Raw genomic sequence first — 25414 nt, forward strand, 5'->3', positions numbered from 1 at the left:
TGTAGATGTTCAGCAAAGCGGTCTCCCAGTCTGCGTTGGGTCTCGCCAATATATAAAAGGCCACATCGGGAGCACTGGACGCAGTATATCACCCCAGCTGACTCACAGGTGAAGTGTCGCCTCACCTGGAAGGACTGTCTGGGGCCCTGAATGGTGGTAACGGAGGAAGTGTAAGGGCATGTGTAGCACTTGTTCTGCTTACAAGGATAAGTGCCAGGAGGGAGATCAGTGGGGAGGGATGGGGGGAACGAATGGACAAGGGAGTCCCGTAGGGAGCGATCCCTGCGGAAAGCGGGGGGGGGGAGGGAAAGATGTGCTTAGTTGTGGGATCCCGTTGGAGGTGGCGGAAGTTACGGAGAATAATATGTTGGACCCGGAGGCTGGTGGGGTGGTAGGTGAGGACCAGGGGAACCCTATTCCTAGTGGGGTAGTGGGAGGATGGAGTGAGAGCAGATGTACATGAAATGGGGGAGATGTGTTTGAGAGCAGAGTTGATATTGGAGGAAGGGAAGCCCCTTCCTTTAAAAAAGGAGGACATCTCCCTCATCCTGGAATGAAAAGCCTCATCCTGAGAGCAGATGCGGCGGAGACGGAGGAATTGCGAGAAGGGGGTGGCATTTTTGCAAGAGACAGGATGAGACGAAGAATAGTCCAGATAGCTGTGAGAGTCAGTAGGCTTATGGTAGACATCAGTGGATAAGCTGTCTCCAGAGATAGAGACAGAAAGATCTAGAAAGGGGAGGGAGGTGTCGGAAATGGACCAGGTAAACTTGAGGGCAGGGTGAAAGTTGGAGGCAACGTTAATAAAGCCAACGAGCTCAGCATGCGTGCAGGAAGCAGCACCAATGCAGTCGTCGATGTAGCGAAGGAAAAGTGGGGGACAGATACCAGAATAGGCACGGAACATAGATTGTTCCACAAAGCCAACAAAAAGGCAGGCATAGCTAGGACCCATACAGGTGCCCATAGCTACACCTTTAGTTTGGAGGAAGTGGGAGAAGCCAAAGGAGAAATTATTAAGAGTAAGGACTAATTCCGCTAGACGGAGCAGAGTGGTGGTAGAGGGGAACTGATTAGGTCTGGAAAACACTTTCTACAGTGTTTTCTGTGCATTGGCCTCTTCGTGCCAGACGGTGATACAACCAGTTAGAATGCTCTCCATGGTACATCTGCAGAAGTTTGTGAATGTCTTTGGTGACATACAAAACCTTCTCAAACTCCTAATGAAATATAGCCGCTCTCTTGCCTTCTTTGTAGCTGCATTGACATGTTGGGCCCAGGACAGATCTTCAGAAATGTTGACAACAAGGAACTTGAAGCTGATCACCTTTTCCAATTCTGATCCCTCGATGAGGACTGGCGTGTATTTCCTCAACTTACCCTTTCAGAAGTCCACAATCAGTGTGTGTGTGTGTGTGTGTGTGTGTGTGTGTGTGTGTGTGTGTGTGTGTGTGTGGCGGGGGGCGGTGGTGGATGGAGGAATGGGGCCTATTTTACTGTTGTTGTTTTATTGCTTGTTGTGTTCTGTGTTGTTCTGCTGAGTATTGTTGGCATGCTATGTTGGTGCTGGAAGTGTATAGTGGCACTTGCGGACTGCCCTCAGCACACCCTCAGGTGTTTTGGTTGTTAACTCAAGTGACTCATTTCACCATATGTTTCAATGTACACATGATAAATAAACTTGAATCTTGAATCTCATTTTATCCATCTTTGCTTATTCCTTTCATATCTCACAATATTTTCTTTGTGCTTCCAATTCTAAATCACTTTTTTTTCATTCCTGTAGGGGAAACTCTTTTGAAAGTTGTTTTCACTCAGTCTTTGAAATAACTGCTGAGTTATGTGGGAGGAAAGGTGAAGGCCTGTGTGAAGTATGCAATCTTGAGCTCAGGTCACCATGGATACCATTGTTATGGTCCTTGACTACACTATTACCTTTTCACTTATTGAGGTGTAAGAACGCACTTCAGAAAGAAAGACCCAAGAACCACTGACAGGAAGGTCCAGATCTACTGAAGCTGACAGAATATCTCAGAAACATGTGGAGTAAAGAACAATTTGCAATTCTTACATTTGGAATTTCCAAGGATTGATAAATGGCAGATGGAATTTAATGGACTTTGTGTTTCAGTTTGGGAAGACAAATTAGGGTAGGACATAGACAGGGAAGAGAAGGAAGCCAGTAGAACAGAAGAAAGCAGATCCATAGTTCCTTGATGCACCTACAAATCAAGAACCCATCTACCTCTACTTTAAATATACTCAATGACATGACCTCCACAGCCAGCTGTGGCAATGAATTCCAGAGATTCACCACCCTCCGGCTAAAGAAATTCCTCCTTATCTCTGTTGTAAAGCGACATCCTTCTGTTTGGAGACTCCCCCATTGTGGAGTGGGTGAGGTGTTAGCCTAGCCAGTGATGCCTTCATCCTATCGGTAAATAATAAAAACGTATTGTTAGGATAAATTAAAGAGCCAAGAATCATTCCTGCATGTCGACACAAATGTCAGAATCAAATTCAAGCTCAAGTTTAATGGTCACTTAACCATACATGAATACCCATGAATACAGCCAAATGAAACAGTGTTACTCCAGGGCCATGTTACAAAAATACAGTAACGAACAGTCACACACAGCCCAAGGCACATAGAGCAGATATAAGATAGCAATAAACATACAGCCACACAAAAAATAAATACTGTATTTCATATATATACATATCAGAATCAGAATCCGGTTTACTATCACCAGCTTACGTGGTGAAAATTTGTTGTTTTGCGGCAGCAATACATTGCAATATATAATAATAAAAACTGTAAATTACAATAAGAATTATATATAAGAAGAGAATTAAATAAGTCGTGGGGAAAAATAGCTAGTGGATGCTTACACTCTCCTTGACAAACATTACTGGCTATTATTATGGGGGTATAGCTCAGTGTTAGAGCATTTGACTGCAGATCAAGAGGTCCCTGGTTCAAATCCGGGTGCCCCCTTCAAAATTTATGGACCGCTGTGGTAGTGTAGCGGTTAGCTCAGTTAATTTCAGATTTCATTTCTGATGTCTACGGTAACCAGTTTTGTATGTTCCTTTCGGTGAGCACGTAGGTTTCCTCCCACATTTTCTAAACACGTACTTAGTCATAGTAAATTATCCTGTGATTAGGTAATGGTTAAATCATAGAATCATAGAAATCTACAGCACATTACAGGCCCTGCAGCCCACAATGTTGTGCCGACCATTTTTACTCTTAAAAACTGCCTAGAGTTACCCTACCGCATAGCCCTCTATTTTTCTAAGCTCCATGTACCTATCTAAGAGAGTATTGAAAGAGTGTATATACCTATCGTATCCGCCTCCACCACTGTCGCCGACAGCCCATTCCACGCACTCACCACTCTGTGTAAAAAAACTTACCCCTGACATCCCCTCTGTACCTTCTTCCAAGTAGCTTAAAACTATGTCTCCTCATGTTAGCCATTTCAGCCCTGGGAAAAAGCCTCTGGCTAGCCACACGATCAATGCTTCTCATTGTCTTATATACCTCCTTCAGGTCACCTCTCATCCTCTACTGCTCCAAGGAGAAAAGGCCAGGCTCACTCAACTTATTCTCATAAGGCATGCTCCCTAATCCAGGCAACATCCTTGTAAATCTCCTCTGCACTCTCTCTATAGTATCCACATCCTTCCTGTAGTAACGTGACAAGAACTGAACACAGTACTCCAAGTGGGGTCTAACTAAGTTCTTATATAGCTTTAACATTACCTCATGGCTCTTGAGCTCAGTCTCATGGTTGATGAAGGTCATCACACCACACGCCTTCTTACCAGCACAGTCAACCTGCGTGGCACGGATCCTAAGATCTCACTGATCCTCCACACAGCCAAGAGTCTTACCATTAATATTATATTCTGTCTTCAAATTTGACTTTCCGAAATGAACCACCCCACACTTATTGGGGTTGAACTCCATCTGCCTCCTCTCAGCCCAATTCTGCATTTTATCACTGTCTTGCTGTAATGTCTGACAACCCTCCAGACTATCCACAACATCCCCAACCTTTGTGTCCTCAGCAAATTTACTAACCCATCCCTCCAATTCCTCATCCAGGTCATTTATAAACATCACAAAGAGTAGGGGTCCCAGAACAGATCCCCGCGGAACACCACTGGTCACCAGCCTCCATGCAGAATACGAACCATCCACAACCACCATTTGCTTTCTGTGGGCAAGCCAATTCTGGATCCACAAAGCAATGTCTCCTTATAGCCATACCTCATTACCTTCTGAATGAGCCTCGCATGGGGTTCCTTATTAAATGCCTTACTGAAATCCGTATTTACTACATCCACTGCTCTACTTTCATCATTGTGGTTTGTTACATCCTCAAAGAATTCAATCAGATTCATAAGGCATGACATAATGCATAAGCCATGCTGATGATCCCTAATCATATTATGCCTCTCCAAATGTTCATAAATCCTGCCTCTCAGGATCTTCTCCAACAACTTTCCCACCACTGAGATATAACTCACTGGTCTATAATTTCCTGGGATTTATCTCTACTCCCTTTCTTGAACAAGGGAAAAACATCCACAACCTTCCAACCCTTTGGTACTTCTCCTGTCCCTATTGATGATGCAAAGATCATCACCAGAGGCTCACCAATCTCTTCCTTTGCTTCCCAGTGTAGCCTGGGGTATATCTCGTACGGTCCCGGTGACATATCTAACTTAATACTTTCAACAGCTCCAGCACATCCTCTTTCTTAATGTCTATATACTCAAGCATTTCAGTCCACTGTAAGTTATCCCCACAATTACCAAGGTCTTTTTCATTGGTGAATACTGAAGCAAATTATTCATTAAGTACCTCCGCTACCTCCTCCATCTCCATGCACACGTTTCCACTATCGCTCCTGATTCTCACACGGCTCATCCTCTTGCTCTTCACATACATGTAGAATGCCTTGGGGTTTTCCTTAATCCTGCTCGCCAAGGCCTTATAATGGCTCCTTCTGACTCTCCTAGTTTCATTCTTGAGCTTCTTCCTGGCACCCTTGTAATTTTCTAGAGCTCTAACAGTACCTAGTTTCCTGGAACTTTTATAAGCTTTTCTTCTTTATTAGGTTTTCCACATCTTTTGTATGCCATAGTTCTTTAACCCTACCATCCTTTCCCTGCCTGAATGGAACATACCTATACAGAACTCCATGCAAATTTTCCTGAAACATTTGCCACATTTCTGCCGTGCATTTCCCTGAGAACATCTCCCAAGTTCCTACCTAATGGCATTGTATTTCCCCCACCCCAATTAAATGCTTTCCCAAACTGTCCGCTCCTATCCCTCTCCAGCACTATGGTAAAGGAGATAGAGTTGTGATCACTACCTCCAAAATGCTCTCCCATTGAGAGATCTGACACCTGACCAGGTTCATTTCCCAATACCAGATCAAGTACAGCCTCTCCTCCAGTCAGCACATCTACATATTGTGTCAGGAATCCTTTCTGAACACAACTAACAAACTCCATCTCATTTAAACCCCTTGCTCTAAGGAGTTCCAGTCTGCTCCTCGATGTCCCTGGTACTTTTGGGGAGGGGTCTATAAAAATACCCAGTAGAGTTATTGCCCCCTTCCTGTTTCTGACTTCCACCCTCAATAACTAAGTAGTACAATCCCTCCATGACTTACTCCTTTTCTGCAGCCGTGATACTCTCCCTAATTAGCAGTGCCACTCCCCCACCTCTTTTGCCTCTCTCCCTGTCCTTTTTGAAACATCTAAAGCCCGACATACTCAGCAGCCATTCCTGTCCCTGAGACATCCAAGTCTCTGTAATGACCACAACATCATAGTTCCACGTATTGACTCACGTTCTAAGTTCACCACCTTGTTCATGATACTCCTTGCATTAAAATAGACACATCTCAAACCATCTGGCTGAGTGCATCTTTGCTATATCATCTGCTTATCCTTCCTCACAAACTTCTTACAAGCTGTCTCTACTTGTGCACCAACGTCCCCATCCTCTACCTCTTCACTTCAGTTCCCACCCCCCTGCAATCTAGTTCAAACCCTCCCCAATAGCATGAGCAAACCCTCCCAGGATATTGGTTCCCCTCCAGATCAGGTGCAACCTGCCCCACTTGTACAGGTTATTCCTTCCCCAGAAAAGGTCCCAATGATCCAAGAACTTGAAACCCTGCCCCCTTCACCATTTCCTCAGCTACTCATTCATCTGCGCTGTCTTCCTGTTCTGACCTTCCCCAACTCATGGCACTGGGAGTAACCTGGAGTTTACACTTTGGAGGTCCTGCTCTTCAACCTCCTTCCTAACTCTGGACTTACTGTTCAGGACCTCTACCCCTCACCTGCCTATGTCATTGGTATCAACTTGTACCACGACCTCTGGCTGCTCACCCTCCCCTTCAAGAATATTCTGCAACCACTCAGAGACATCCTGGACCCTAGCACCCAGGAGGCTACGCACTATCCTGGCGTTTCTTTTGCTGCCGCAGAATCTCCTATCTGTCCCCCTAACTATTGAGTCCCCAATGACTATTGCTCCACCTGACTTCACCCGACCCTTCTGAGGCTCAGAGCTGACCACAGTGCTATTGGTCTGGCTGCTGCTGCCTTGCCCAGGTAGGTCACCCCCCTCAGCAGTATCCAAGGAGGTATATCTGTTGCTGAGGGGAATGCCCACAAGGGGACCCTCATTGACTTCTTTCTCCTTTTACCTCTTGGTGTTCACCCATCTACTCCCCACATTCTGTAGTCTGGGTGTAATCACCTGCTCAAAAGTCGTATCTATCAATTGTTCTACCTCTCGGATGATCCTTAGTTCATCCAACTCCAGCTCCAGCTCCTTAGTGCCACTTCATGAGCTGGAGCTGGCTGCACTTCCCGCAGGTGTAGTCTTCAGGGAGACTATCAGGCTCCATGAATTCCCCCCATCCTACAGGAGGAATATTCCACTGCCGTATCTGACATCCTACCTGCTCTGTACAATGGGCAACCAAGACCAAATCTTCTAACCTGTGCCTTTGGCCTCAGCCTCTTGAGTCAAAGCCTAATGCTCCCACTCTTACCAGTGGCCCACTCCCAACAATGGCCGCCCCGCTTGTCCCTTCTGTACTTTTATTTCCTCTGAAGTGCTCTGTTCCCGCTGCTGATTGGACATCTGGAATGTCCGAATGCCCGCTAAGCTCCCCTTTTTTACTAGCCTCGCCAGCCTACAGCACGGCTCAATGTGCTGCAAGGACCTGTTTCCCCGCTGTATCTCTAAATAAAAGTAAATAATAAAATAAATCTCAGAAAGATTCAGCAGAAGTTTCCTTCTCGAAAGTGCTGCTCAGAGACTAAACTCCCGAAGTTCTGCCGCTGAGAGAAGAGCCAAGCTGGCACTCAAACCCGCATACCGTGTCTTCCTCTCCATCAACACCACCTCCTCTGTGCCTGTGAACTGTGATTCACTGCTCTCTCCCTCAAACTGCCCGTAGTTATTCTCTGGAAAGTGGAGCTCAACTTGAGCTGTCTCACTCGCAGCTACTGGCATTGCGACAAGCTAGCAGAGACATAAAAGCCAGAGACAAAAATATGTTATAAAACGGATACCTGGAGAAAGCTTCAAGCTGTCTGTTTTGCAGCTATAAACACAAGCGAATCTGGAGATTCTGCAGATCTCATGCAGCACGCACAAAATGCTGGAGGAACCCGGCAGGTCAGGCAGCATCTATAGAGAGGAATAAAGAGTCAACATTTCAGGCTGACACCATTTATCAGGACTGAATCAGGAACTCTTTCCATAGATGCTACCTGCCCTGCTGAATTCCTCCAGAATTTCGTATTCCAGAATCAGAATCAGGTTTAATATCAGTCGTGTAGGTCATGAAATTGGTTGTTTCTCTACAGAAGTGGTTAGCCATTGTTTTCTGGGACATTGCAATACATAATAATAAAACTCTTATGTATTACAATAAGAAGCATCTTTCAAAAAGTAAATTAAATGAGTAGCAAAAAGTGGGGAAGAAATAGTGAGGTGTTTATGGTCCATTCAGAAGTCTGATGGCAGAATTCTGAATGGACCATGAACCCATGAACACTACCTCACTTTGGTTTTCCTCTCTTTTGCGCTACGTCTCTAATGTATTTTGCAGTTAAGTTTTCTTTTCTGTGGCTGCAATCAAGCTTTGAGAAAATCGTCCTGTTTTATCTCACCTTCCTATCTCAATAATCCCATCTCCCACTGCCAGTGATTCTTGTTTGAAGGAATTTAAGTGCAAGAATTTTCTGGGATCTTCTCCAGTTTGGATTCCATCCTCTTTATCACATGCTATCCTGTTCTGTAAGCTGTGATTTTTAGCCCATAAGAGGTGGGATAGGAGCAGAATTAGGCCATTTGATGCATCACCTCTGCTCCGCCATTGCATTATAGCGGATTCATTTCCCCTCTCAGCCCTAATCTTCTGCTCTTTCCTTATAACCTTTCACATCCTGACCCATCAAGAACCTTCCAACTCCCGCCTTAAATATATCCAATTACTTGGCCTCCACAGCTGCCTGTGGCAATGAATTCCACAGATTCATCTCCCTCTGATTAGAATAGAATAGAACTTTATTGTCATTGCTCAAGAGAACGAGATTGCGGTTCTACTCCAGTCTGTGTGAAATAGATATTTACAGTGCATGCAGTACACTTTAATTGAAAAAAAACCTATATTTATCTGCAACGAGTGAATTGGATGATCCATAACACTCAAAAGACTCAACACTCTGGTTGACACTAATCAAGGTGCTCAGGTTTGGAGAGCAAAAACAGCTGCGGACATGTGCCAAACTGTCCAGTGTGCCAGTCAGTGAGTGTGTAACAAGCAGTTTACATTAAATAGAGTGACTTTGCAGTGTGACACCCATTTCAGGTTCCACTCACTGTTCCTGAAGCTGGTGATGTGATTCCTGAGGCTCCGGTACCTTCGTCCTGAGGGCAACAGTGAGAAGAGAGGTGGTGAGGGTCCTGATGATGAATGCTTCTCTGTGTAGATGTGTTCAATGGTGGGGAGGGCTTTACCCGTGATGGACTAGGCCATATCCATGACTTTTTTACATCTGTCTTTCTGTAAAAAGACAATAAAAGTATAAATAAACTGAATACTTTGTGACTGTTCCATACTTGTCTTGGGTGGTTAAATTTCATAAATCTTAGAACATAGAACACAGAACAGTACAGCACTGTCCAGGCCCTTCGGCTCATGATGATGAGTAAACCCTTGAATCTACTCTAAGATCAATCTAACCCTTCCCTCCACGAAAAGCCCTCCATTTTTCTTTTATCCATGCACCTCTATGAGACTCTCTTAAATGTCCCAAATGTATCTGCCTCTACCACCACTGACTGTTTAAAAAACCCACCCCCGACAATCCCCCTATACTTTCCTCCAAACACCTTAAAATTATTTTCCATTAATAAATATTGCTTTAAGTAAACTGTGGCTGCATGAAGAAATTAATGTTGCACACCCATTACAGTTGAGGAGAACAGATTAAATACTTGAAATGAATGTTTAAAGATAAATATTGACTATGTTTAAAAATTAGTAAACATAATCATAATCAGGGTGGAAATGGCTTGCAAACATATTAAATCCAAATATATTGCTAAATGTGTTAAATGATGGAATTAATTAAATATTAGATTCATATTAGCATATATGCTAAAATATTAATGAAATATGTGAATATATTAAATATTATGATGAGCACTGTTTCAATAATGGACCCCCTGCAAATGCACTGTTGTAGGATTAACCAGGCACAATGAAGCAGGTGTGAAACAAGCTCACACTCAACAAGAATGCTCAAAGCAACCTGTCCACAAATATCCTTTGCTTCTGTGTGCAACCGAAGAAAATCAGATATTGAAGCAGGGACATAAAAGCAATCTGCCAAAGTTCAAATTTCAAAGTAAGTTTATTATGTGTCACCATATACTACCTTGAGATTCATTTACTTGCAGGCTTACGCAGTAGAACAAAATACATCAGAAATCAACAAACAACAAACAAAGGTTGCCAATGTTCAAAAGAAGACAAATCATGTAAGTACAAATAAATTACTAAGTAACGAATACTGAGAATGAGTTGCAGAGTCCTTGAAAGTGAGTCCGTAAGTTGTGGAATCAGCTCAGAGTGGGGGTGAGGGAAGTTACCCATGCTAGCACTGATGGTGTGAGACCTCAGGCTCCTTCCCGTACATTCATCCCAGGGGAACAGCAAGAAGAGAGCATCACCTGGATGTTGTGGGCAATTGATGATGGATATTGCCTTCTTGAAGCAGCTCAGTAGTAGGGAGGACTTTTTCAATGATGGACTGGGCAGTGTCCATCACTGTTTGGAGGCCTTTCCGTTCTTGGTCATACCAACCATGATGCAACCAGTCAAGTATGTTGCATTCCAATTGAGATTGTATTTTGAAGATCAGAATCAGAATCACTGACATATGTTGTGAAATATGTTGCTTTGCGGCCTTCATGCAGTTGGAATTTCAAGGAGTACAAGAACAACTTGCATTTTTATAGCATCTTTAACTTTGCAAAACTGTTCTAAAGCTGTCCACAGGACCATTGTCCAAGCTTTAAAGAGAGTCCAGAGGAGGTCCATGAGAATGATTCCAGGAATGAAAGGGTTAATGTATGAGGAGCTTTTGATGGCTTTGGGCCTGTGTCTGCTGGAGTTTAGAAGAATGAGGAGACTCTTGAGGTCTCCCGACTCTCAACTTAGAATATTGTGTGCAGTTCTGGTAACCTCATTATAGGAAGGATGTGGAAGTTTTAGAAAAGGTTCAGAGGAGATTTAACAGGATGCTGACATATTAGAGTGCATATCTTATGAGGAAAGGTTGAGCGAGCTGAAGTCTTTCTCTTTGGAGTGAAGGGGATGAGAGGTGACTTGATAGAAATGTAAAAGATGATAAAAAGCACAGATTGACTGGACAACCGGAGACTTTATCCCTGGGTGGAAATGGCTAATATGAGGGGGCATAATTTTAAGGTGATTGGAACGTCAGAGGTAGATTTTTTGCTCAGATGTGCAACCATGGGTATTGGTAGAGGCAGATAGGGCAGTGGCGCTGATTGCAGTAGAAACATTCCCGTGCAGGTCCAGAGCAGAGCTTGTAAAACCCAGTCTCCATAAAAGATAGGTCTCTTCTACCGGAGTGGTCATCGTCAGAGTGGTCTAAGTCAGAGTGGAAGGCCTTGGCTCACAGGCTTTGGCGAGAACAGATGGAGACGAGGTGAGTAGGTAAGTTCATTCCTTACTCCTCATTTCTCTTTTCTCACTTAACTCATGAAAGACTACTGGGTATGTCTGTAGAGCCAGTGTTGTGTTCTGGGTGTCAGATGTGGAATTTTCAGGAGACTCCCAGCCTCCCCGATGGCGCTGACTGCACCAGGTGCATCGAGATGCAGCTGCTTAGAGACCGAGTTAGGGAACTGAGGCTGCAGCTCGATGACCTATGGCTTGTTAGAGAGAGTGAGGAGGTGATTGACAGGAGCTACAGGGAGGTGGTCACTCCAAGGCTAAAGGAGACAGGTAAATAGTTGACTGTCAAGAGAGGCAAGAGAAAACCTCAGATAGTGGAGAATTCCAACCTGAGTACTGTTAGGGAGGGTATCTACCTGGGGGAAGCAACAGCAGCCGTGTCTCTGACCCTGTGGCTCAAAAGGATAGAGAACTGTAGAGGATGGCAGCAGTACTAGGGAACTCTATAGCTAAGGGGACAGATAGGTGATTCTGTGAATGCAAAAATGAAACATGGATGGTAGTTTGCTTCCCAAGTGCCTTGGTCTGCAATGTTTCTGAGCATGTCCACGATATCCTGAAAAGGGAGGGTGAGCAGCCAGAGTTTGTGGTACATATCGGTACCAAGGAAAGAGGGAGAAAATGGGAGGAGGTCCTGAATACTGACTATAGGGAGTTAGGAAGGAAGTTGAGAAGTTGGGCCTCAAAGATAGTAATCTCAGGATTGCTGGCAGTGTCACACATCAATGAGATTAGGAATAGAATGAGGTGGGAGATAAATGTGTGGCTGAAGAATTGAAGCAGGGAGCAGAGATTCAGATTTCAGTATAATTGGGACCTCTTCTGTCCCAAAACAAAGGTCAACGCACACAAAATATTAAGGGAACTCAGCAGGCCAGGCAGTATCTAGGAAAAGAGTACAGTTGGTGTTTCGGGCCGAAACCCTTCGGAAGGGCTGGAGAAAAAACGTTGAGGAGTAAATTTGAAAGGTGGGGGTAGGGGAGAGAGAAACACAAAGTTATAGGTGAAACCTGAAGGGGGGATGGAGGAAATAAAGAGCTGGGAAGTAAATTTGTGAAAGGGACGGAAGGCCATGGAAGAAAGAAAAGGGGGAAGGAGCACCAGAAGGAGATGATGAGCTGGCAAGGAGATAAGGTGAGAGAGGGAAGGGGGACGGAAATGGTGAAGTGCGGGGGGGGAGTTGAAGGGTACTACTGGAGGTTTGAGAAATCGATGTCCATGCCATCAGGTTGGAGGCTACCCAAATGGAATACAAGGCATTGTTTTTCCAACCAACCGAAGTATGGCCTCATCATGACAGTGGAGGAGGCCATGGATAGACATATCAGAATGGGAATGGGAAGTGAAATTAAAATAGGTGGCGACTGGGAGATCCCACTATTTCTGCCAGATGGAGCCAGAACAAAGGTCAACAGCCAACCTTGATTCGAACCCAAACATCAAATAATATGGCGAGTATCCAGTAGCTTCATTCTGTACACGGTTGTAACAGCGGACCAGATGCCCAATATGTTGACTCCATTTGTTCTTCTTGCTGGTCTCCAAGATTCCAAGCATGTTTAGCAACATCCAACTGAACCTCTCAGGCTTGGGGTCACCCTGCGGGCGATAAGGAGTAGTCCTCGTCTTCTTGACTCCAAGTATGCTCAGTAACTCATATATGAGCCTACTCTCAAAATCACTTCCCTGATCGCTATGTATCCATCAGGGAAGGCCGTAATGAATAAAATACTTATCCCATAACACATTGGCCACAGTGGATGATCCTTGATCCATTGTAGGGAAGGCTTGAGCATATCTGGCGTAGTGATCAGTAATTAACCAAGACATCCGCCATGTTGCTGGAATAGACCATATGACCATAAGACATGGAGCAGAATCAGGCCATTCAGACCATCGAGTCTGCTCCACCATTCCATCATGGCTGATCCCGGATCCCACTTAGCCCCATATACCTACCTTCTCACCAAATCCTTTGATGCCCTGACCAACCAGGAAACGATCAACTTCTGCCTTAAATATACCTATGAACTTGGCCTCCACCACAATCTGTGGCAGAGAATTCCATATATTCACTACTGTTTGGCTAAAAAAATTGCTCCTTACCTCTGTTCTAAAAGGTCACCCCTCAATTTTGATGTTGTGCCCTCTAGTTCTGGATACCCCCACCAGAGGAAACATCCTCTCCACATCCTCCCTATCTAGTCCTTTCAATATTCGGTCAGTTTCAATGAGAACCTCCCCACGTTCTTCAAAATTCCAGTGTGTACAGGCCCAAAGCTGCCAAATGCTCCTCATATGTTAACTCCTTCATTCCTGGAATCATCCTCGTAAACCTCCTCTGGACTCTCTCTAATGACACACATCCTTTCTGAGATATGGGGCCCAAAACAGTTGACTGTACTCCAAGTGTGGCCTGACTAGTGTCTTATAAAGGCTCAGCATTATAGAAACATAGAACATAGAAACACAGAAAACATACAGCACAATACAGGCCCTTCAGCCCACAAAGCTGTGCCAAACATGTCTTTACCTTAGAACTACATAGGCTTACACATAGCCCTCTATTTTTCTAAGCTCCATGTATCCATCCAGGAGTCACTTAAAAGATCCTATCATTTCTGCCTCCACCACCACCGCCGGTAGCCCGTTCCACACACTCATCACTCTCTGCGTAAAAAACCTACTCCTGACATCTCCTTTATACCTTCTTCCAAGCACCTTAAAACTATGCCTTCTCGTGCTAGCTATTTCAGCCCTGGGAAAAAGCCTCTGACTATCCACATGATCAATGCCTTTCATCATCTTGTACACCTCTATCAGGTCACCTCTCATCCTCCGTCACTCCAAGGAGAAAAGGCCGAGTTCACTTAACCTATTCTCATAAGGCATGCTCCCCATTCCAGGCAACATCCTTGTAAATCTTCTCTGTATCCTTTCTATGGTTTCCACATTCTTCCTGTAGTGAGGTGACCAGAATTGAGCACAGTACTCCAAGTGGGGTCTGACCAGGGTTCTATATAGCTGCAACATTACCTCTCGGCTCTTAAACTCAATCCCACAATTGATGAAGGCCAATGCACCGTATGCCTTCTTAACCACAGAGTCAACCTGCGCAGTAGCTTTGAGTGTCCTATGGACTCAGATCCCAAGATCCCTCTGATCCTCCACACTGCCAGGAGTCTTACCATTAATACTATATTCTGCCATCATATATAAACTACCAAAATGAACCACCTCACACTTATCAGGGCTGAACTCCATCTGCCACTTCTCAGCCCAGTTTTACATCCTATCAATGCCCTGCTGTAACCTCTGACAGCCCTCCACACTATCCACAACACCACCAAAATTCTCTTGCTCTTCACATACTTGTAGAATGCCTTGGGGTTTTCTTTGATCCTGTCCACCAAGGCCTTCTCATGGCCCCTTCTGGCTCTCCTAATTTCATTCTTAAACTCCTTGCTGCTAGCGTTATGATCTTCTCGATCTCTATCATTACCTAGTTTTTTGAACCTTTCGTAAGCTCCTTGCTTTTATATTCCATTTCCCTTGAAATAAATGTCAACATTGCTTTTGTCTTCTTTACTACAGACTGAATCTGTAAATTAACCTTCTCGGTGTCTTGAATAAGCACTCTCAAATCCCTCTGCACCTCTGATGTTTGAACCTTCTCCCCATTTAGATAATAGTTCACACCATTGTTCCTTTTATCAAAATGCAATATCATACATCTTCCAAAACTGTATTCCATTTGTCACCTTTTTGTCTATTTCTCCTATTTGTCTAAGTCCTGCTACAATTGCATTGCTTCCTCATCATTACCCACCCCTCCACTTATCTTCCTATCATCCTCAAATCATCAATTCCATTATCTAAATCATTGACAAACAATGTGAAAAGTAATAACCCCAATAAAGACCCCTGAGGAACACCACTAGTCACCGGCAGCCAACTCTCTCCTTGCAGGTCTTCACTAGCCTCCTCACAATAGGAGTATTTGTTCCCACAAGAATTGAAGCTTCACCCTTCTTGACCGGGTCCGGACAAACCAACAGTAACGTTGTGGGACTCATTAGACCTTCCACATCAGTCAGCTCCTCCCCTCATTTCTCAGAAACGAGAGCAACTTGTCTTTAAATTCTCCACCTCCAGCTGCAGGAAACTCGGCTTCCAATTCAGCACTCTCGCCAATGGCTTTCCTCTTCTCCGAAAGTATGGACGGCCCATGACCCTGCCTCTCTGGGCATTCCAATGGCACCAGGCAGATCCACTCCTGTTATGTCAGCGTTAGTCTGAACTAAAACAAAACCTTTGCCTGCCATTTGGTCAAACTGCCATCCATGACCGTAACTTCTCCTAATATTTTAACAGTGCTTAAGACCCTAATCAACAATTCACCTGGGCTGCAGATATCTACCCCACTCAGAACAAGCATTAACTACAGGTAACCTCTTTGAATAGTACCAGTGCTTAATCCCTGCAGCGTCCATAACCACATATCTTAATCACTTTCCTAGTCAACAGTTTAACACAGGCTTAAACACAAACTCACTTTATCAATGCCTAGGGCAATTACATAGCTTCCAATGAACTCAATCCAGGCAATACCCCCACAATGAAACCAACCCCCGTCCTTTTCTGGGCATCTCTAGAAATGTCTTGTTAGTTCCTCACTAAGAAGCCACTGGACTCAGCACCAAGAAAAACTCACCTTTCTTCAGCTTCATACATCTGGGCTATAAACAACTTTGGTCCCACCAAATCCATGAGACTGGGATGTCTCGCCCACCTAAACCCTAGTTTATGTGAATGCTGTGGGTTTACTGCCCTGCTATAGCCTGCCGGCATGAAATAACAATTCACACACTGCATACAATTATAAAGAAGTATAATTGTGAATGTTAACTTAACCAAAGAGTTGGTAAGGAAAAGAAAGGAAAAAAACAAAAGTGCCCATTATAATTAAACAGTAGTCCTCTGTGCCTTGGCTCCATTGAATCACGTTTCTCCACTAGATTGGTTCTCTCCAGCGTCTTCTCTCTTCATCTCCTGCCAAACAAGGACAAAGACCCACCACCGGTGTTGGTCACAAAGCCTCTCCTCCAGCTTTCTCTAGAACTTTCTCCCCATTCCACTCCCCTGACCAGATGGCCCACATCCCTAAGAATCCCTTATCTCTAACAGCAACCCAAACATTGCTTCCACAGAAGGATCATTATGTGAAATACCCTGCAACATTAGCAGTAAGACCTTTACCGGATGTTACACCTTTTTAGAGCAGCTTTTGCTTGAGCCTGCTCGGGGAAAGGCTATCTTAGATTGGGTGCTGAGTAATAATCCAGATTTTATTAGGGAGCTTAATGTATAGGAATCCTTAGGAGCTAGTGATAATAACATGATTGAATTCATACTGCAATTTGAGAGGGAGAAGCACAACTCACATGTATCAGTATTGCAATGGAATTAAGGGAATCATAGAATCTTGAGAGAGGAGCTTTCCCAGGTGGATTGGAGGAGGATACTGGTGGGGATGATGGCAGAGCAGAGATGGCTGAAGTTTCTGGGAATAATTCACAAGGCGCAGGATAGGTATGTCCCACAGAAGAAGTTCTCAAATGGCAGGGGTAGGCAACGATGACTGACAAGGGAAGTTAAGGACTGTATAAAAGTCAAGGAAAAGGAATATAATGTAGCAAAAGTGAGTGGGAAATTGAATAATTGAGAAGTTTTTAAAATCCATAAAAACAACTAAAAAATCCATAAGAAGATGAAATATGAGGGCAAACTAGCCAATAATATAAAGCTGGATAGCAAAAGCTTTTTTTCAGTTATATAAAGAGTAAAGAGCAGGTGAGAGTTGATATTGGACCACTGGAAAATGGTGCTGGTGAGGTAATAATGGGAAATAATGAAATGGCAGATGAACTTAATAAGTACTTTGCATCATTCTTCTCCATGGAGACGCTAGCAGTGTGCTAGAGGTGCGTGAGTGTCAGAGACTAGGAGTGAGTGCTATTACTATTATAACGGAAAACGTGCTAGGCAAACTGAAAGGTCTTAAGGTGGATAAGTCACTAGAGCAGATGGACTACATTCCAGAGTTTTGAAAGAGGTTGCAGAAGAGATAGCAGATGCATTGGTTATGATCTTTCCACAGTCATTTGATTCTGGTATGGTCCTGGAGGACTAGAAAATTGCAAATGTTACTCCACTCTTTAAGAAGGGAGGGAGGCAAAATAAAGGAAATTATAGGCCAGTTAGCCTAATTTCAATGGTTGGGAAAATGTTGGAGTGCATTATTAAGGATGAGGTTTCGGGGTACTTGGAGACTAATAAAATAGGTCAAAGTCAGCATGATTTTTGTGAAGGGATATCTACCTGACAAATCTGTTGGAGTTCTACAAGGAAGTGACAACCAGGGTGGACAAAGGCGAGGCAGTGGATGTTATTTACAGGAAAGATACTGGCACGGTTAGAGGAATGGCTGACAAGCAGGAGGCAGTGAGCGGGAATAAAGGGGGTCTTTTCTGGTTGGCTGCCAGTGACTGGTGGTGTTTCTCAGGGGTCAGTATTGGGACTGCTGTTTTTCACATTGTTCGGTGATTTAGATAATGGATTTGATGGCTTTATGGCTAGTTTGCAGATGATGTGAAGATATGTAGAGGGGTAGGTAGTGCTGAGGAAGCAATGCAATTGCAGAAGGACTTAGACAAATTGGAAGAATGGGCAATAAAGTGGTAGATGGAATACAGTGTTGGGAAATGTATGATAACGCAATTGGTAAAAGTAATAGTGTTGAATATTATCTAATATGGGAGAAAGTTCAAACATCAGAGGTGCAGAGGGACTTGGGAGTCCACGTGCAAGACTCCCAGAAGGTTAATTCACAAGCAAAGAAGGTCTGTGGTGAAGAAGGTAAATGCAGTGTCGGTATTTATTTCAAGGGGAATAGAACTTAAAAGCAAGGAGATAATGCTAATGCTTTATAAGACACTAGTCAGGCTGTGCTTGGAGTATTGGCCACAGTTTGGAGTACCATATCTCAGAAAGGATGTGTTGTCATTGAAGAGAGTCTAGAGGAGTTTCATGAAGATGATTCTGGGAATGAAGGGATTAACATATGAGGAGCATTGGACAGCTTTGGGCCTGTACTCACTGGAATTTAAAAGAATGAGAGGGATCTCATTGAAACCTGTCAAATATTGAAAGGCCTAGATAGAGTGGATATGGAGAGGATGTTTTCTATAGTGAGTGAGTCTCGGACCAAAGGGCACAGCCTCAGAATAGAGGGACATCCATTTAGAACAGAGATGAGTGAGAATTTCTTTAGCCAGAGGGTGGTGAATCTGCAGAATCCATTGCCTCAGATGGCTGAGGAAACCAAGTTATTTACATATAGAACATAGAATAGTACACCACGGTACAGGCCCTTCGGCCCACAATGTTGTGCCGACCCTTAAACCCTGCTTCCCATATAAAACCCCACCTTAAATTCCTCCATATACCTGTCTAGTAGTTTCTTAAACTTCACTAGTGTATCTGCCTCCACCACTGACTCAGGCAGTGTATTCCACGCACCAACCACTCTCTGAGTAAAAAACCTTCCTCTGATATCCCCCCTGAACTTCCCACCCCTTACCTTAAAGCCATGTCCTCTTGTATTGAGCAGTGGTGCCCTGGGGAAGAGGCGCTGGCTATCCACTCTATCTATTCCTCTTAATATCTTGTATACCTGTATCATGTCTCCTCTCATCCTCCTTCTCTCCAAAGAGAAAAGCCCCAGCTCCCTTAATCTCTGATCATAAATGCATACTCTCTAAACCAGGCAGCGTCCTGGTAAATCTCCTCTGTACCCTTTCCAATGCTTCCACATCCTTCCTATAGTGAGGCGACCAGAACTGGATACAGTACTCCAAGTGTGGCCTAACCAGAGTTTTAAAGAGCTGCATCATTATCTCGCGACTTTTAAACTCTATCCCTCGACTTATGAAAGCTAACACCCCATAAGCTTTCTTAACTACCCTATCTATCTGTGAGGCAACTTTCAGGGATCTGTGGACATGTACCCCGAGATCCCTCTGCTCCTCCACACTACCAAGTATCCTGCCATTTACTTAGTACTCTGCCTTGGAGTTTGTCCTTCCAAAGTGTACCACCTCACACTTCTCCAGGTTGAACTCTATCTGCCACTTCTCAGAAACTGCGATGCCAGCCTTGAACTCCAGGCCGGGTCTTTATGTGCTGCTGTTGTGACTCCCGTCTCCCCTTCCCCCACCACCACTCCGCAGCCCCATCTTCCTCAGATCCCACTGTCAACTCCTGGGCCCTCAGAGGCTCCATCTTCCTCTCACCCCAACCCTCCCCTCTCCATTGACACCCCCAGCCTCCCCCCTCCCCCCTCTAATCCCAGCTCTCATCCGTGCCGGGTCTTTACCATCCCCTCCGACCTTCAACTGTCGGAGGCAGAACGCTCTGTTCTCAGTAAGGGCCTCACCTTTGTCCCCCTTCGCCCACACCTCAGCGAGTTCCGTGTTCGCCACGATGCGGAACTTTTCTTCCACCGTCTCCGTCTCCGAGCCTACTTCTTCGGCAAGGACTCTTCCACCCCCACTGATGACCCCTTCTCCCGTCTTCAACCCTCCTCTTCTTCATGGACACCCCGCTCTGGTCTTCTGCCTGCTCTGGATCTCTTTATTGCTAACTGCCGACAGGACATCAATCGTCTCGACTTTACCGCACCTTGTCCCCATTCCAACCTCACTCCTTCAGAACGCTCTGCTCTCCACTCCCTCCGCACTAATCCTAACCTTATTATTAAACCCGCCGATAAGTGGGGTGCTGTTGTAGTCTGGCGTACTGACCTTTACCTTGCCGAGGCACAGCGACAACTCACGGATACCTCCTCTTATTTACCCCTCGATCGTGACCCCACTAAGGAGCACCAGGCCATTGTCTCCCACACCATCACCGACTTTATCCGCTCAGGGGATCTCCCATCCACTGCTACCAACCTTATAGTTCCCACACCCCCACACTTCCCGTTTCTATCTCCTACCCAAGATCCACAAACCTGCCTGTCCTGGCCGACCTATTGTCTCAGCTTGCTCCTGCCCCACCGAACTCAATTCTGCATACCTCGACACTGTTTTATCACCCCTTGTTCAATCCCTTCCGACCTATGTTCGTGACACTTCTCACGCTCTTAAACTTTTCGATGATTTTAGGTTCCCTGGCCCCCACTGCTTTATTTTCACCATGGATGTCCAGTCCTTATATACTTCCATCCCCCATCAGGAAGGTCTCAAAGCTCTACGCTTCTTTTTGGATTCCAGACCTAATCAGTTCCCCTCTACCACCACTCTGCTCTATCTAGTGGAATTAGTCCTTACTCTTAATAATTTCTCCTTTGGCTCCTCCCACTTCCTCCAAACTAAAGGTGTAGCTATGGGCACCTGTATGGGTCCTAGCTATGCCTGCCTTTTTGTTGGCTTTGTGGAACAATCTATGTTCCGTGCCTATTCTGGTATCTGTCCCCCACTTTTCCTTTGCTACATCGACGACTGCATTGGCGCTGCTTCCTGCACGCATGCAGAACTCGTTGACTTTATTAACTTTGCCTCCAACTTTCACCCTGCCCTCAAGCTTACCTTGTCCATTTCCGACACCTCCCTCCCCTTTCTAGATCTTTCTGTCTCTGTCTCTGGAGACAGCTTATCCACTGATGTCTACTATAAGCCTACTGACTCTCACAGCTATCTGGACTATTCCTCTTCTCACCCCGTCTCTTGCAAAAACGCCATCCCCCTTCTCGCAATTCCTCCGTCTCCACCGCATCTGCTCTCAGGATGAGGCTTTTCATTCTAGGACGAGGGAGATGTCTTCCTTTTTTAAAGAAAGGGGCTTCCCTTCCTCCAATATCAACTCTGCTCTTAAACGCATCTCCCCCATTTCACTCTCACTCCATCCTCCCGCTACCCCACTAGAAATAGGGTTCCCCTGGTCCTCACCTACCACCCCACCAGCCTCCGGGTCCAACATATTATTCTCCGTAACTTCCGCCACCTCCAACGGGATCCTACCACTAAGCACATCTTTCCCTCCCCCTCTCTCTCTGCATTCCGCAGGGATCGCTCCCTACACAACTCCCTTGTCCATTCTTCCCCCCCATCCCTCCCCACTGATCTCCCTCCTGGCACTTATCCGTGTAAGCGGAACAAGTGCTACACATGCCCTTACACTTCCTCCGTTACCACCATTCAGGGTCCCAAACAGTCCTTCCAGGTGAGGCAACACTTCACCTGTGAGTCGACTGGGGTGATATACTGTGTCCGGTGCTCCTGATGTGGCCTTTTATATATTGGAGAGACCCGACGCAGACTGGGTGACCGCTTTGCTGAACATCTACACTCTGTCCGCCAGAGAAAGCAGGATCTCCCAGTGGCCACACATTTTAATTCCACATCCCATTCCCATTCTGACATGTCTATCCATGGCCTCCTCTACTGTAAAGATGAAGCCACACTCAGGTTGGAGGAACAACACCTTATATTCCGTCTGGGTAGCCTCCAACCTGATGGCATGAACATCGACTTCTCTAACTTCCGCTAATGCCCCACCTCCCCCTCGTACCCCATCTGTTACTTATTTTTGTGCACACATTCTTTCTCTCACTCTCTTTTTTCTCCCTCTGTCCCTCTGAATATACCTCTTGCCCATCCTCTGGGTCCCCCCCCTTGTCTTTCTTCCCGGACCTCCTGTCCCATGATCCTCTCGTATCCCCTTTTGCCTATCACCTGTCCAGCTCTTGGCTCCATCCCTCCCCCTCCTGTCTTCTCCTATCATTTTGGATCTCCCCCTCCCCCTCCAACTTTCAAATCCCTTACTCACTCTTCCTTCAGTTAGTCCTGACGAAGGGTCTCGGCCTGAAACGTCGACTGCACCTCTTCCTACAGATGCTGCCTGGCCTGCTGCGTTCACCAGCAAATTTGATGTGTGTTGCCACTTCTCAGCCCACTTCTGCATCCTATCAATGTCTCTCTGCAATCTTGGACAATCCTCTATGCTATCTACAACACCACCAACCTTTGTGTCGTCTGCAAACTTGCCAACCTACCTTCTACCCCAACATCCAGGTCGTTAATAAAAATCACAAAAAGTAGAGGTCAGGAGAAGATGGTGGCACGACGCAGCGCGTGGGGCCACTCCGGTGAATGATATCTGTTATGTGTCAGGTAGGGTACCGTGCACAATTCTGATTTGATGGAGATAGACGTGAGAGAACGGAGAAACATCTGGAGAAACCTCTGAAATGCCCGCTTCGCTGCCACTGTTACTGTGTGGTCCGGGATCTCCAGAGGAGAAGGCCCCGAATCCTCGGCTTTGCTTGTTTCGGCGGCCAGGGCGAGGTCGAAGGCGCTCGGCAGAGGATGGCGCTTGGGAGGCTGTTTCAGAGGGGCTGGTCGGAGGCTCGAATTTTTCGGATGGACGGACTCAGTGTCGGCTGTGGTTGGGTGCTTCCAATGCATCGGCAGTTGTCGGTGTCTGGAGGTTTATGGCAGGGAGTTTCTCCCTTTTGCCGCCTGCTATCCGGGACTATTGAGAATCGATCGGGACTTGGAGACTTTTTTTTACCGTGCCCATGGTCTGCTCTTTATCAAATTATGGTATTGCTTTGCACTGCAGTAACTATATGTTATAATCATGTGGTTCTGTCAGTGTTAGTCTTTGGTTTGTCCTGTTTTTCTGCGATATCACTTCTGTAGCCTATCGGTTTTCGATGTGTAAGTGCCAGTAGAGGGTCGCTAAACAAAATGAACGAATTTACAACCAGTTCTTGCTGTTACAACCTCAGCTTAACTTTCGATCCACACCCTCGTGTATGGACAGATTTGCGTATGCAGTACAAAAAACACCAGAACTAAGACGGTACAAATACAGTACTAATACGGTAGTGGCAATCCTGAAGGAACACAATACAAACAATATTAGAATCCCACCCACCCTGCATCTTATAACTAACAGCAAAAAATGTAAGCGAATACATCTCATCTAAGACGTACACACGTGCTGAACTTCCGAACAGAGACTAAACATTCACGCTGCGCAGTTACATACACAGTCAGTCCTGATACAATAAAGTTAGACAAAAGGTACACTTTGGCACAACTTTTACAAGATATTGCCTGGTAGTTAAATTACAGGAAGACTGATCTACTTGGCTGGTGAGGAACTCTGCCCAAATCACACAATCCAGCATTGAGTCACTTCAGAAAATCTAAAGCATACACGTGTAAAACATGTCAAATTACCGATATTCTCGATCCACCAACAAGCATAAACGAATTCACATGGATATCGTCAATTAATACTTACCTTTCCTCACCATACCCAGAACACACTGGGAGAGGCTCAATTCCAACACCTTACCACGTCTTCAGCAGAAAGCAAAATGGTCTCCCCACTATCCCGCGCGTGTGTAATGACATCACCATCTCCCTTAAAGGCACAGACAACTATTCTAGCATTACCCGGATGGATGCCTAAGTACACTTTTAACGATACTGAATAAGATCCAATGGTCACTCTGTTACGTCACTCTGGAGGAACATTGTATCATTTCTTAATGCATGCATGCATTTCTAAATGACAATAAACAAGGACTGTGTACCCCCCACATCCAGGTCGTTAATAAAAATCATGAAAAGTAGAGGTCCCAGAACAGATCCTTGTGGACACTACTAGTCACAGCCCTCCAATCCAAAAGTTCTCCCTCCACCATGACCCTCTGCCTTCTGCAGGTAAGCCAATTCTGAATCCACCTGGCCAAACTTCCCTGGATCCCATGCCTTCTGACTTTCTGAATAAGCCTACTGCGTGGAACCTTGTCAAATGCCTTACTAAAATCCATGTAGATCACATCCACCGCACTACCCTCATCTATATGCCTGGTAACCTCCTCAAAGAACTCTAACAGGCTTGTTGGACACGATCTGCCCTTCACAAAGTCATGCTGACTGTCCCTGATCAGACCATGATTTTCTAAATGCCTATAGATCCTATCTCTAAGAATCTTTTCCAACAGCTTTCCCACCACAGATGTAAGGCTCACTGGTCTATAATTACCCGGACTATCCCTACTACCTGTTTTGAACAAGGGGACAACATTCACCTCCCTCCAATCCTCCGGTACCATTCCCGTGGACAACGAGGACATAAAGATCCTAGCCAGAGGCTCAGCAATCTCTTCCCTCGCCTCGTGGAGAAGCCTGGGGAATATTTCGTCAGGCCCAGGGGACTTATTCGTCCTAATGTATCTTAACAACTCCAACACCTCCTCTCCCTTAATATCAACATGCTCCAGAACATCAACCTCACTCATATTGTCCTCACTGTCATCGTTCCCTTTCATTGCTGAATACCGAAGAGAAGTATTCATTGAGGACCTCGCTCGCTTCCACAGCCTCCAGGCACATCTTCACACCTTTATCTCTAATCGGTCCTACCTCCACTCCTGTCATCCTTTTTTAATTCACATAATTGAAGAATGCCTTGGGGCTTTCCTTTACCCTACTCGCCAAGGCATTCTCATGCCCCCTTCTTGCTCTTCTCAGCCCCTTCTTAAGCTCCTTTCTTGCTACCCTATATTCCTCAATAGACCCATCTGATCCTTGCTTCCTAAACCTCATTTATGCTGCCTTCTTCCACCTGACTAGATTTTCCTCCTCACTTGTCACCCATGGTTCCTTCACCCTACCATTCTTTATCTTCCTCACCGGGACAAATTTATTCCTAACATCCTGCAATAGATCCCTGAACATTGACCACATGTCCATAGTACATTTCCCTGCAAAATCATCATCCCAATTCACACCTGCAAGTTCTAGCCTTATAACCTCATAATTTGCCCTTCCCCAATTAAAAATGTTCCTGTCCTCTCTGATTCTATCCTTTTCCATGATAATGCTAAAGGCCAGGGAGTGGTGGTCACTGTCCCCCAGATGCTCACCCACTGAGAGATCCGTGACCTGACCCAGTTCGTTACCTAATACTAGATCTAGTATGGCATTTCCCCTGGTCGGCTTGTCCAC

The 25414-nt window shown here is 45.3% G+C and overlaps 1 non-coding gene across 1 annotated transcript; it reads left to right on the top strand.

Annotated features, from left to right (window-relative positions):
- Positions 1-2926: 2926 nt before the first annotated feature.
- Positions 2927-2998, top strand: trnac-gca (transfer RNA cysteine (anticodon GCA)). The gene has a single exon. It is a non-coding gene; the product is annotated as a tRNA-Cys (tRNA).
- Positions 2999-25414: the final 22416 nt, after the last annotated feature.

Source organism: Mobula hypostoma, chromosome 3, assembly GCF_963921235.1.
Source record: "Mobula hypostoma chromosome 3, sMobHyp1.1, whole genome shotgun sequence".
NCBI classification, from domain to species: domain Eukaryota; kingdom Metazoa; phylum Chordata; class Chondrichthyes; order Myliobatiformes; family Myliobatidae; genus Mobula; species Mobula hypostoma.